The sequence below is a fragment of the Pocillopora damicornis genome, chromosome 7 (assembly GCF_964200805.1).
Source record: "Pocillopora damicornis chromosome 7, jaPocDami1.2, whole genome shotgun sequence".
Classification (NCBI taxonomy): domain Eukaryota; kingdom Metazoa; phylum Cnidaria; class Anthozoa; order Scleractinia; family Pocilloporidae; genus Pocillopora; species Pocillopora damicornis.
The window spans coordinates 16,812,859-16,826,641 of record NC_142676.1 but is presented as its reverse complement, the minus strand read 5'-3'; the positions used below and the strand labels follow the sequence as shown (position 1 = coordinate 16,826,641).

The 13,783-nt window shown below is 37.8% G+C and overlaps 1 pseudogene across 1 annotated transcript; it reads right to left on the bottom strand.

Annotated features, from left to right (window-relative positions):
• Positions 1–732: 732 nt before the first annotated feature.
• On the bottom strand, positions 733–5,140 carry LOC113677157 (uncharacterized; annotated as a pseudogene). Its single transcript, XR_016188845.1, has 7 exons — positions 4,924–5,140; positions 3,914–4,173; positions 3,378–3,492; positions 2,666–2,788; positions 2,309–2,351; positions 1,914–2,049; positions 733–1,386 (listed from the first exon to the last, which is right to left on the bottom strand). The product of XR_016188845.1 is annotated as an uncharacterized LOC113677157 (transcript).
• Between the last annotated feature and the right edge of the window lie 8,643 nt (positions 5,141–13,783).

Genomic DNA, 13,783 nt, shown 5'->3' with positions numbered 1-13,783 from the left:
CTAGATAAACTCGTAGTCATGTTTAAATGGGTCTAAAATTACTCTCTTTCGGCTCTGGATTTGAAATCCGTAATTCATTGCTGACCATTTTTTAACCATTACGTAAACATGGCATCTGTGTACCCGGGTAAAACATTCCTTTATACTTGAGAAAGAATTAAACTGAAACCTATTTAAATCTCAGCTTAATTGACCTCTTAAACTACTCGGTACAGTACGTTTCTTGACAAGGTCGTTTCAGTTAGGAGGTGAATGATATACATGCAAAAATATGACACTGTTTCCTTTACAGTTGTCTTTCGTGTCTTGGCTTACCAGTTCGGCCGCTTGCCTTTGCCTTGTTGCAGCAGTAGTCAGGCTTTCTCAAGAATTTTCCTTCAAACCTTTAAAACCTCTCTCGAGAATATTTGAGTGTTTGTTGTTTCTCTGTCTGGCATCGGTCAACAGCAGTAATCATTACACGAAAGCTATCATGGTCGTAATCTCACCTGTGTTTCCTACGAACTGTTGCGTAAAATCCTGCGAGAATTTTATTAAGGGCCTCCGGTTTATACTTTCAAATCCGTTTACGTAAGCCAGACTTTTAGCCAGTTGTTACACCTTTTTTATTGAACTTCTGCGACTTAAAAGTCGCAAAAGTTGTCTTTCATTTTCTTGTAATTTGACTCGTTACTTTAAACAAGCTTCAAAAGCGATTAGTTGTTATGTTTTTTAGTACAATTTTCTCATTTACTGAGAAAATTATTCGATCTAGAGTAAAAAATAAAAGAAAAAATTGGTGGGATTTGTAAATAAATCGCACTGGTAAGAGCCAATTAGGTTGCAAAGATCACTAGTGATTTTAAAATGGACGTAATAATTGTTTCACTGAATGAAAATGTATCCCATAGTTTTGATACTTTTTTCTCCATTGTCTGGATCATAATACGCCACGTTACCACACGTACCATTGACACTAAGGTAACCACCAATACCAAACCCAACTCCGGAATCGCCCGTCCAACAGTCGATTTCGTTGTTGCTAATGATACCGATTCGTGCTTTGGAGCAGTTGCTTTCCTTCATCACATTGAATCCTTCCTTATTGCAGTTAAGTTACAAAGACCCTTCGGAACCAAGCAGTGATTTCCATGTTTCACGGCCTAATGAGGTGGGTCGGTACTGCTGATCAGCAATCAGTGAGTGGAGCGAGTCAGCGGACTGGTTTACGGCGATGACATGCAAAGTATCTTCACCAGGGATCCTCATACCAAGACAGATCTTAAGGAAAGGTGTGTTCCAGTATGTCGGTAACTTAGTCTCTTCAGTGTCAAATCCTGTCTCTCCACCGGTTAGATTGTATGCTTCTTTGTTTGTCCAAAGAGCAGAGTCAAAGTGAAACGTTTGCTGTTAAAAAAAAAAAAAAAATGTTAAAGTATTGATAGAGACAGAAATATGTCAAATGGATTTGAGCAACCGAATGTGAATAATATATTATATATTGGTAACTGCTTGTTCCAAAGAATCGATAAGAGGCTCATGCATGGGGTTCTAAGATTCCGATGCGAAGTTCATTCAAATGAAATTTTTTTAAAGTGATGGCACGTTTTGTATTAGAGAAAAATAGGATAAAGAAAGGAACATCATATAATTCTAAGACTTTAAGTTTTCCAAATGAGAAATGTGGTTCGAGTTATGGACTGCGAGATCATGATATAGAGAACGTTCTGAACGAAAACGAAGACTGCTTCGAGTTGCGAGGACGGTAGAGGTTGTAGCACGTGTTAACGGGTGTGAAGCAATGGTGAAGATCGGGGCTGTTATCGATTAAGAGCGAGTTCCGTGTTCGCCGAACTCGAGCAAGTGAGATTTGAAGTGGTAGTAGACCTTCCCGTGATCTTGTGAATGACGGTGATGATTATAATTATTAGCACCTTTTTTCCGTCAATTTCCAAGACTAGTGTCCAGCCCCCTCCGCCACATGATCCTAAGCTAATATCGTTTAGGACACAGAATGTGCGGATCTCTTCAGATCCAACGCGCAGTGGAAAGGCTTTGTTTTCTCTGGAACTTAAATAATCAAAAAGTTTGTGTCAGCTTGGAATCACGCCATTCATGTAAGGAAACCTGAAATTTAATTTATGCCTATTTTGAGCCGCTTTTGCATTCACTTTTTGTAACTGAATAACACAAGACAGAAATTGGAAGTGTTGGAATGAAAATGGAGGAGTAGTGCGTAGTCTAGGTTTTGAGACTAGGAACAACAATAATAAAAACAGTGTTTAAATTTGTTCATGAAATGATAATGAAAGCCTTGGAAGTTACTTACTAGTTCGACGTGTAAATTTCCTTTGCTGATGAAAAATTTGTAGCTGAAAGAAAAAAAAAGACACAATAATTACTTTTGGCTCATCCACAATTGTCGAAATATAGTTAGGCAAGAAATCACAGAAAAAAGGTAATCCATTTGTTGCTTGTCTCGAAACCTCAAACGCTTATTCCCTTTTATAGAAAAAAAATTAATGGTGCTGTTCTACAACTGTCTCTTCCCAGTAGTAACCGTCATCCTTATGAATGGCAGGGTGGAGGACTTGAATCTGGGACCACCAGATTAAAAGTCCAGCACCATAACCACTCGGCCATGCACAAAGATTGCATTCGTGTTACATGAAACCACGCCTCAAACCTTGGCAGCTCTTTCCTTCTCCTTGGTATCCATGTTTACAAATGCATTTGAAAGAACCATCGGTATTAATGCAATCAGCATGAACATCACAGTCGTGTACTCCAGAGGAGCACTCGTCCACATCTGAAAAGAGGAATGTAATGAAACCTTAAATAGGCGGACTAATTTCTCCACTTTTATCTCGCATTCGACTAGAACGAACCTATATTTAGTGGACCACTCTATTGAGTAGACACTGCAACGATTACTTTGGCGAGCACCCAAGAAAAGTTTCCCTGGCCGCTCAGCATTTAAAAATGTATTGTTATGTTAGTTACACAAGTCTGTTATGTATATGAAACAGACATGTGACAACTCAATCTGGAAAAGCTCATGTCTTTTACGTAGAAATTTTATGCTCTAGATTTGATAAACATTTTTACCTGCACGCGACGAACCAAACCGAAATTCTTCCTGATTTATCTTTTAGTCGATCACAAAAAATACCGAAATTATCAACATATCGTTAAGATCTTTTCACGATCTATAAAGAATAACAACAAATAAAGAGCGAATCATAACTTAGAAAGGAATAGACTTCATAACGGATAGGTTTATCTTCTATAAGTTGCGATTATACTGAACAAAATGCCGCATACGAGATATTCCAAGTGATCCCTAATTCAAACACAATATGCCTGGACTCAGGCTTAGCTTATAGCTGAATGCTCACCTTTCCTGCAGTTTAGCCCCGTGAATCCCTCAAGGCACAAACAGCGATATCCTCTCTCTGTAAATCCAGTTTGACAGGTGGCATTATTACTACAAGGGCTACTAGAGCATCTGCTCTGTATAAGGGAAGATAAAAATAATTTAAAAAATTAGGGGTGTTCACTAAATTGGTTGCGATGTCTTCAAATATATCTAACAACCAGTGGGATTTAGATCGACTTTTTCTAGAGTGAATACATAAAAACTTTTAAAACAATTTAGAAGAGGCTCCCCGCCCCAATTATGTATCACTGCTATCCGTTAATACTTAAAACTGCTGGCGAAACATATAACTCTGTTCCATGGGCCATGTTCTTAACCTTGAATTCGATACATTAGGTTAAGAAGTTGTCCCTTACGATAATGATTAAAAAAGGTTAGTTGACAAAAGATTGGAAGGAACAGAAGAAATCATGTTCCAAGTTTAGCTTATAAGCTCAGAATTCGCTTGTTGTAGAAAGTCATCATAAACGTTAATCTTCAAAAGAGACCTCATACCTCAGCGGCCTGGTATACGTAATCCGTGTCTGTCTTCAGGTCTCTTTCATGCCCTTCGTGTGTAGCATTATTTAATTCGCATCTTTGCTTTCCACTATCACTTCTGGTCATAATGTTATAACTGAAACAGTTGTTTTCTATGAAGCACTGCATCTCGCATATTTCTTGGTCCTCTACGTCAGCCATACGTAAGACGTGATTCGAAAGGCGTTTGCCCTTGTACCTTCTCGTTGCTGTAAACTCCAAATTGCGACATGGCTCTGAGGAAGGATATTGAAGGAGCGAATAAAGTTTTTGGGAAGCAATCACTTGAGATGATATTTTTGTGGGTATGCAAACCACACACGAAGCTAATATGCAGTTAAGACAGATCACACAAAATCACTCGCCACAAAAAACTTATTTTAACCGACCAGTAGTATTTTGACATAAATTTTCCTTCAGCGGTAGTTTGAATTTTTTTCTGCCAGAGTTTAGGCGCCAATTCTCCAAACAGTGGGTAAAAAACAAAACAAACCAAAACAAAACAAACCAAAACAAAACAAACTGATAACTGAAATTCGCAGTAATACCCCAATTCCGAATAACTTTCTTTGATGAGAACAGAATCTGATTTTTTACAAATTCGTGTTTGTCTTTATTTCCCCTGAAGATTTCATGCGAACAGTTTTTTATTCCGGGTCAATGTTAAAACCCAGCATTACTAGAGAAATATTCCGCAGTTTTGCAACATTTCGTGCTGGAGACATCTTCCAAACGGATCGTTATCATTGTGTTGTATCATGAGTATGAAAATGACCAATTTCCCTCGCTTACATTGGTCGTGCGATATCATTTAGGACAGAACTTACTTACTGACTGGATTTCATCAAATTTTTAACTGTTATGGTTGTCTATACAAAAAAATTTAACTAGCTACAGTAAAGCTTCTTTCTGTTGATTGATTAGCTGAGATGTCGTCATCGATTTTTCGATCTCGAATAGTTAGCACAAAACAATCAATTTCAAACCTGTTAAGCCATTTGTTCTTGGTATCAAAGGTAAACAAAGTAATAGAGAACATATTACGCGCTGGAAATACATGACTCATACAGAGGGAAGAAAAGACACGATTCCAGCACAAGTCTCAGACAAGCTTTTCCCTGTGTGGTTATAACTGATAACAGATGATTTGAAAAATTTTTTTTTTTTAATCTTTCCTTTCAGTGTAGCTGCACAGCATGGATTCGTTATTAACGAAGTCTTTTCTGGGCACAGCTTATCGAAGTTTTGGTATTGGGAACTATTCGGTTGATTGTACTTTAAAAATCGGTTATAAGTTTAAGTAGAGTCCTCTCATTTCACGTAAGTAGCAGAGACAGATGTATTTTCTTTTTTCCTCCACATTATTTTTTTTATGCTCTAAAAACTTAATTTATTCTCCATCAATTCGTCATTTTTTTTCTGTTTACTTTTATCACTTCTTAGTTTTGGTTTCTATGATTGGAATAATAAAGATTGATATTCCTTTCTCTACATGAGATTTTTTCGTTTATTAGTGACTCTAAGCACCGAGGCTCTTCTCTGGCATTGTTTAGCAGAATGAGTTGACCCATCGAGGCTGAAAAATAACATTCTAAAATATTGATGAAATTGTGAACTTTTCAAAAATTTAATCCTTCAAAAGCTTTCTTGATAACTAATAACGTCTTCCTGGAGCCTTTGGCAAATTTTACCCTATATCCTTAATAATGCTGAGGAATAAAATGTATGTTCAAAGTTGGGAAAACACAGAAATTTGGGTAATCCTGTGTCCAGGTTGTTGTATATGCTTTACTCCCAGTGGGGAAGTAAATGAGAAGAACACCAAAGTATAAGATATAAATAGTTTCAGATTAGGTACACAGTTTAACCCGTGGATCGAAAAACGCCTATCTTTTGGGAACCTGACGTAAGACGGAAACCATGCATTTTGGGAATGCCTCAGGCTTAATAGTGCAAACTGTTTTAATATTCATGTTGATGGCAAACCAACTGACAGGGTTCACGAGTTTACTTACTTAGGCGTGGTATTTGATGGTCACCTTAGTTGGAAAAGTCATGTAAAGCAAATGATTTTAAGGCGGGTAAGCGCATAGGCATGTTAGTCCGTCTTCCCTCGGTTACTTGACGACTCAGAGTGCCAATGCTGTTTACATCTGGTTAGTTAAACCAATTCTAGATTACAATGATACTCTGTGGGGTTTCTGCGGTTATGAAAGAGTTAGGCATTAGAGGCTTTGAAGAAGAGGGCAGGTGGAACTGTTACTAGAACAATTCGCAGCAGCCTTACCACGGAGATTCTCAGGTGGCCTGCGATGGGAGGAAGACGCCAGGAGCGTATTTTCAGCTTGTAAAGAAATGTATTTTAGGGCGTTTTCTCTCAATATTTTAAGAACTATTTTACTTTAAACAATAAGATTCACTCGCGTGTAACCAGACAGCATGATCTGCTACAATTACCTGCTGTCAAAACGGAAATTGGAGAGAGATATTTTTGTTACCAGGGATGCATTGCTTTTAAGAATTTTTCTATACGACGATATATTGTGTAAACATTAAGTTAATGCATACAACTTTAATTTCACGTTCATGCAAACATTGATTTTCTTCGCTGTTCGGGTTAAAATGTTTTAGTAAGAAAATGATTTTTTTTCGGTTTGTTTGTATGTTTGGAAATGAAGTGATGTTTTCGACTCCTTTAAAGGCATAGAGTATAATTGTATTCTAACAGACATACACAGAAAGAAAGACTTTTTTATTTAGTTTTAGGGCTAGAGTGATCCTTTCAGATGTTTACAAGCAACCTGCTACTGATAGGAAACCTGAGCGAAAAATCTCATATCATCAATGTTTGATGTTATGACTTCGTCTCGGTCCATGAAATAGGGAAAAAAAAAATATAAAAATGACGAGGCGTATATCCAGCCATCGTGACCGAATACGCCTGGGCTTATTTCAAGAGCGGGGAAAGAAAGCTAACCGTGTTTGTAGCACAACGAATCTACGAGAGTCGTATATGTTTTCTTTGTTTTGTCTGTTTTCTGCCGCCCCTGTCTTTCTAGCGCGGGATCAAGACGGGCAATCCCGCGCGGGCAACATGAGCCCATCTTGCCCTCTCGCGGAGTAAGCAATCGGAACACAGGGTTCGCTTCATATTGCCCACGGGCGCTACCAGCGATAAAGTAAATGATAATCATGATTTCCATGCATTTCGGTACTGACTTACGCACTTACTTAAATAGTCTAACACGCACTTTTAATTAAACGAAGGAAAGAAGCAAACCATGACCCTTTTTATTGTATGATTAGAACTATTGGAAACATGAGATTTCTGCGAGCTTTTGTCGGCTGGAGAGGAAAATGTTTATTTGTTAGCTGATTATACACTAATTTGAAGAAGAAACAGTGCAAGTCACATGAATTACCGATGCATGACAAAGAGAACTAAAAAAGTCAAGAGCTCTAACGATTTTGAAACCGTGACCTCAGCGGATAACAAAAAAATCAACTTGAGAGGTTTGGAAACTGACCTTCACTCATGGAGCTCGAGCAGCCGCATCCTTTGTGCAGACGACTACTCACTAACAAAAGGGAAAATGAAATAGAAATGAAATAGCCAATAATCGCCTGCAACCTGGAAGTGTCAGTTGCCTCAGATAATCGGCTTGTTTGCTTGCACTGAGAAGCATCAGTTGGCGCGTAAGATTCGCTAGTTTCCTTTCTCAGCAGATTTCTGTTTTCTTTCAGATTTCCATGTTATTCTAAAATCAGCAGTTCGTGCTTGTACTCTTCTTCTCTAATAACTGTTTCTTTTCCGGCTGACTTTGAATTTATAAATGATGAATTCCCCTTGAAGATTATCAGCCAGCGGCTCTTGGTCTCGATGATACAGTTTTAGTTTGTTAGTGTTCATGATCTTTAGCCTTCAGCTTATCACTTTGAATGAAAGATGTCAACAGGGTCCTTTTCTTTGGAGTCTGTGTCGTTCCTTAACAATCAATAGCTGAACAACTCACAACGGTGGAAAAGAAACCAAATAGCGAACTAAATAATATCGAGCAAGAGATCAGAACTGAAAGTAAAGAGGAACAGATGTTTATACGGAGCCATACAATTTCCAGACACTGGTTTGCAGTCGCCCGTAGACTAGGAGAAGTTCTCAATGGTCCAAATTATGACAATTCTGGGCATAAAAGGAATTTCTCCATCCATCAGATCATTAAAAAGTTTTCTCAGATTTGCATTAACTGAGTTTGCAAAAGTTCTGATGAGATACTGCCTACATTCAGGTTTTTGCTGACCTCACATCATGAGAATTCCGACGGCAAAAGTGTTGTTCTCAATGTGAAAAAGTTTATCGAGTCGCCAAGGTGAGAAAAGACAACATTGTCCCTGCTTGAGGTCACCATTTCCATTCTTAAGTAACAGGCCCCTGACCTTTAGATGGGAAAATTAGAAATAAAATACCTGCAAGCTGGGGTGTCCACATTGATTAATCCTAGACAATGACTATTCATGAAGATCGGCAAGGAGCATGGACATATTTTGCACCTCATCTGACTTACCGTCATAAGTCTTAATGGTGTAGGTGTTTCTTACTGCACTCGAGATTTCAGCTTTATATAGATTAGACTCAGAGATCATAATAAATTTCGTCTGTTATCATGATTGTGATTTGAAAAGAAATGTACCCAGCCACTGCCGAATTAGTGCATACAAGCAGATGTCCTATTTAAATTTTCGTCGAAAAGCATTTTTTAATTCGCAAGCTACTTTGTATCTTGTTATTATCACATCTCTCCAGAATTTATTTGTTCATCTCCCGAAAGCAAACGTGGATGCACAGAGTGATCTAAGCTACACATGATTACGATTAAGGCTTACGTTGAGTCTTAAATGAAACATTTAGAACTTTGTTAATTTTCAGGTCAATTTCGATGTATTTCATTTGCTAACTCGAGGGATACCACGAAACTGAGACTACGGAGTGGGAACATCTTAATAGTAGTTGCATATTATTTTCTACAAGGGAAGCTTCCAATGAAACATTAACTGTGTCCATCACGTGTGAACGAACGTATTTTGTTATGATGCAAAGTGTATCCCATTGCTGTGATACGTTTGCTTCCGTTGTCTCCACCATCGGAAGCCAGATTTCCACACGAGTTTTGTTCATCAGGATAGCCTCAAACGCTTAAACCAATTATGGAATCAATGCTCAAACAGTCCTCTTCATGGTTACCAAGGAACCGATTCTTGCCTTCGGGGAAACGTTGAACCCTTCTTTATTACAGTTATCTTGCAGGGAAGCCATGACATCAGCATCTTCCATCTAACTCGGCCAAGTGAGGTTTGCTGGTATTTCCCATTTGAGATCGACGAGTATAGAGTTTTAGCTGCCTTCTTGGTTTCGATAAAGTTGATGTGGTGTCCGATTTTCACACCAAGGCAGATCTTAGAGAATTTGGTGTTCCAGTAAGTCAGTAACTTTCTCTCTTGATCATCAATTCCAGTTAAGCCCGCTTCACTGCTGTATTATGCTTGTTACTCCAGAGCTCGGAATTGCAATAGAATATGTCCTAATGAAGTGAGGAGAAAAAGGAAGACTTGATCGTGAAAGTTTGTGGAAATAAAGTCAGCAAATTATACTACATAACTTTGTGGTCGGCTGTATTGATGAGGGTCAAACGTGTATCAGGGAGATTAGTTGACACCATATGCCTGGTTGATATATTTGATGACAAGTTCTCCGATAATAAACTGTACACCAATAACAACTTGGGAAGTGGAAAAACGGATTTTTTTAAAAAAGTTTTTCTCCTCGATTTTCACGAAGAAATTGTAATTTTCGCGTTTAAACATGTATTTAAAAGTACATGACATTCATGCGTTTTGGTCGCACGTAATCAAATCGCCTAATCTTAGCACCTGAAAAATCAAATGCAACATGTACACACACACACACACGCACACACACACACACACACAATATAAATCAAACGATGGAAAACTCAAACCATTACCCTTTTCACTGTATGTTTGGTTAGTCAACATCAAAAGTGAAACATTAGAAATGAAACAGGCAATAATATCCTGCACTCTAAAACCATCAGTTGCCTAGTTAAGTTGACAAGTGCCCTTTGCCTTGAGATATCTGTTTTCTTTTACGGTTCCATGTTGTTCCTAGATCGGCAGCTCGTACATGTAAGCTTCATTTCTAATATTTATTTCTTTTCAAAACTAGTCATACCAGTTTCGAAGTTGTACATCTGTTGTTTTAGCTAGTGCATCTGTTCTTTAGTCTAAGTCATGGTTTCGATCATGTCTTGTTTTTGAAATGATTTTCAAAATCGTTCAAAACTACATCGAGACCGCAACTTGATTTAATTGATTTTCATTATTTCCAATTCGCCTACCCGAAAGCAAACGCACAGTGTTTTCAAAGTAACCCATGAAACCGACGGAAGCGTGCAACTATGACATATTGAGAGATAGATTGAAATAACTGCCATGAAAATGTAGATTTACATGAGTTATTTTTGTCGTCAGATGCTAAACAAACCTTTTTCTTTGTGTTCATAAATGCACTATTCCATCACTTTGTTCAAAGAAATTTACATCTCTACTCACGTCAAAAAATATGCACATTTCACCGAGCGTATATTCAAAATATGTCTCCGGTTTAATTGAGCGTGCATCTACTTGGTCTGCTGGCTTAACCCTTTAACTCCCAAAATCTCATTACTGTCTGCCAAACGATTTTCATTATGTTAGTTTGGAGAATTTGGTATCAGATCATTTAGCGATCTGATAATTGATATTTTATTTATTCTCATCACTAGTCTGCATGATATTGTTTAGATATAGTGAGGAGAAATTTTGTCTTGGTCACTCACGGGAGTTAAAGGGTTAAACGGAAAAGAAATGAAACCTAAAAAGCCTCTTCTAAATCCTTATCCAACGTTGGCAAAGAGATTACCGAGAGGATGAAGTTGTAGAGACTTCTAACTCTGACAAACGGTGAGTGGGGTGCATTCGCACTGAAAATTTAAATGACCAATAGTAAAAAATTTTGACTGGCTAACGTTCGAATGTTTAATTAGGTGTATTTCAATATACAATGTTTTAAAAATGACCATCATTCTCCCCATACAACATATGCTACATTTAACCAACTCGAATAAATCTTGACTCGGTTGTTTCTCGCGTCCATGTACGTGTGTCTTTAAGGGAGCAACTTGAGAAGTTTCTGGTGGTAATTATGTTAGCTATAAAAATTTTCTCTATCGTGATTATTTCGAATACGCTTGGAGTTGATTAATTAAGACAAAGGCACTGAGAAGGATGGAACTTGATTGGTCCTTTTGCCAACTGAATTTTTCTCGGTTGTTCTGTCTAAAGTTTTTTTTTTTAATTTTTTTTTTAACTTATAATACCCTGTATAAGTAAGCAATTCCTATCAGTTTCTAACACGTAGCAAGGTTTCCAATCATATGCAATCTGAGACCGAGCGTTGACCCTAGACTCTCTAACGCTCCATTCATCTGTAAACACCACTAAGGATAGTTACAGGAGAGTTAAACCATACTTTTACGAGGTTCATATCTGAGCACGGTCGTAATTAAATGCACGACTTGGTAAGCCAGGCCATTAATTATCTTACTTTCACATGGTTGAATGTTTCTTCGCGATTTTGCATTACATTTGGTTGGTTTCGAGAGTCATGATCATTAAATCTACAGAAATTTGGTGGCCAGAGCTTTCCTAAACACATTTATTTTGTATATTCTCTTTTGAAAGTGATATTTACCACGATGACAAACCAGACCTATTTAAGGTAATTTGGCTGCTATTGGACTAGAGAGTTTGTTTCTGGTCAGCCTTTATGACGCAGTAAATAGAAGTTCTGTTGAACAGACTGAGCTAGTTTCGTATCCACTGTCACAGCGGTCACTTACGCCATTCCCTTTGAGTGACTGCGTAATACAGGCTCGACTGTATGCTTCTACAGTCATGGAGAAAACAATAAATCTTTACCCTGAGCCAAATTTTCCCTGAGTTGTAAAAGTTTAATCCTTAATTTTCTAAAATGAACAATTACGTTTTGCAACAGTTCCAGATTGCTTTTGGTCGTTGGGCTTAGAGTGTTGGCATTGAAATGTCAAGGATGACTAGTCTACAACCTCTTGCCCCGATTTAGAAAAGATCCAACTGTGACGAATATATGATTTTACGTTCTATCAAACAATACACGATGTCAATTACGAGACTCCATGATCTCGGAGTAAGTGTTTCTCAGTTTAAAATAACGGGGAGTTTCTTTGAATTCTGGATAGATGTTGCCTATTATAAATAACAAAACCACTGCATATTTGGGCTCAGGGTGGATTAAAAATCTTAGCGAGAGATACGTACAATTGCTTGAATTCATTCAAGCTTCCAGCTCGTTCTTCGCTATTTTTAGGACGATCAGGAAAATAAATTTTCACTTTCTGACCGCCGCGTCTTAAAATTCGAACGAGTCTTTAGATTCAGATGACAAACTTAGCTGGCACACTTTAGGCTGTACACATTAGCCGATATTTGAGCCACTTATTTTCACTTTCATTGCGGAGTCGCGCTCGACTAAAGCATTAGACCTTATTCTGTGCAAATGTAGTGTTATATTAAGCAGTCTTCATTGTTTTATAGAGTATCGTTAACTTTTTTCCCACTTTTTAACTCAATTCTTTTCGCAATTTTCCCTTAACGTATAGAAATAACAAAACAAACAATAATAGTAATAATTATAATAACAATAATAAAAAGAAGGTATTTAATGCGTTAAACGCTCCTAGCACGCGAAGGTCAGGAATAATACTGCCTTTGGGAATAGTATGGAACAATTAATGCACGAACACGTTTTCCAAATGCTTCAGAATCTTTTCCTCGTAATGAGCAATCCAACGAAACCTTTTCTAATGTATCGTGGCATTTCTAGTTCTAGGCGATATAGCCTCGCTAAGGTAATTCAAAAGATTCATTCTCTTTGAAGAGAATAGGAGCCAATGTCCTAAATTTATCGTAATGGCGCACTAGCTCGGAGTTAAATGATGTATCCATTGAAAGGCTTTTTCCTTATTTACGCCTGTGCTTTTAAAAACCGGTAGGTTTAAACTCCATAGACGACGGGCGCAAATTTTAAGGACGTGTACCTTAACAAGAAAAAGGTCTTTCACGTGCCACAAACATCGCGCCCATATATTGTGAACAGCAGCCGTTGATCTCGCACACCGAAAGTGATCTAAAAGCACCAGAGCTATAGAGTATCAATTCTAATGCATGCTTCCAAGTTTAGTTTATGTTGACCTACCAGCCTAAATAAGGGGAAAAAAGTTAATAACATTTAAGCCTAACAAGTTATTGCAGACCTCCTACCTCATATCCTTACATAGTGGAAACAAATGGTTTTTCGGATATTTCAAGATGCAACTTTGCCTGTTATAGATAACGTGATTTGAAATTTGAGCGGTCCTATAGTTAGCTTGGTTTGGGTGTAGACAAGGTGTCCTATTAAGGAGCACAAGAAACTCAACAAAGCTTTCAGCTGGATTGACATTTATGCGAATGCGACTAAGAGCTGCTGTCTTAAATCTCGCACCAAAACGATCTCTAAATGTAGTGCGCGGAGATCGATACATAAACTGCTGACATGGTTAGGAAAATGCAAGTAAGATGAGAAAAGGAAACAGGGAGCTTGAGTAACAAGTTATTATAACTGATAATGACTTTGTCCATCATGTTATCAAAAGCACTTGGCGGAACAATGGACTGCTCAAGGTGATTTCGTACATGCTTTGTGCAAAAGAG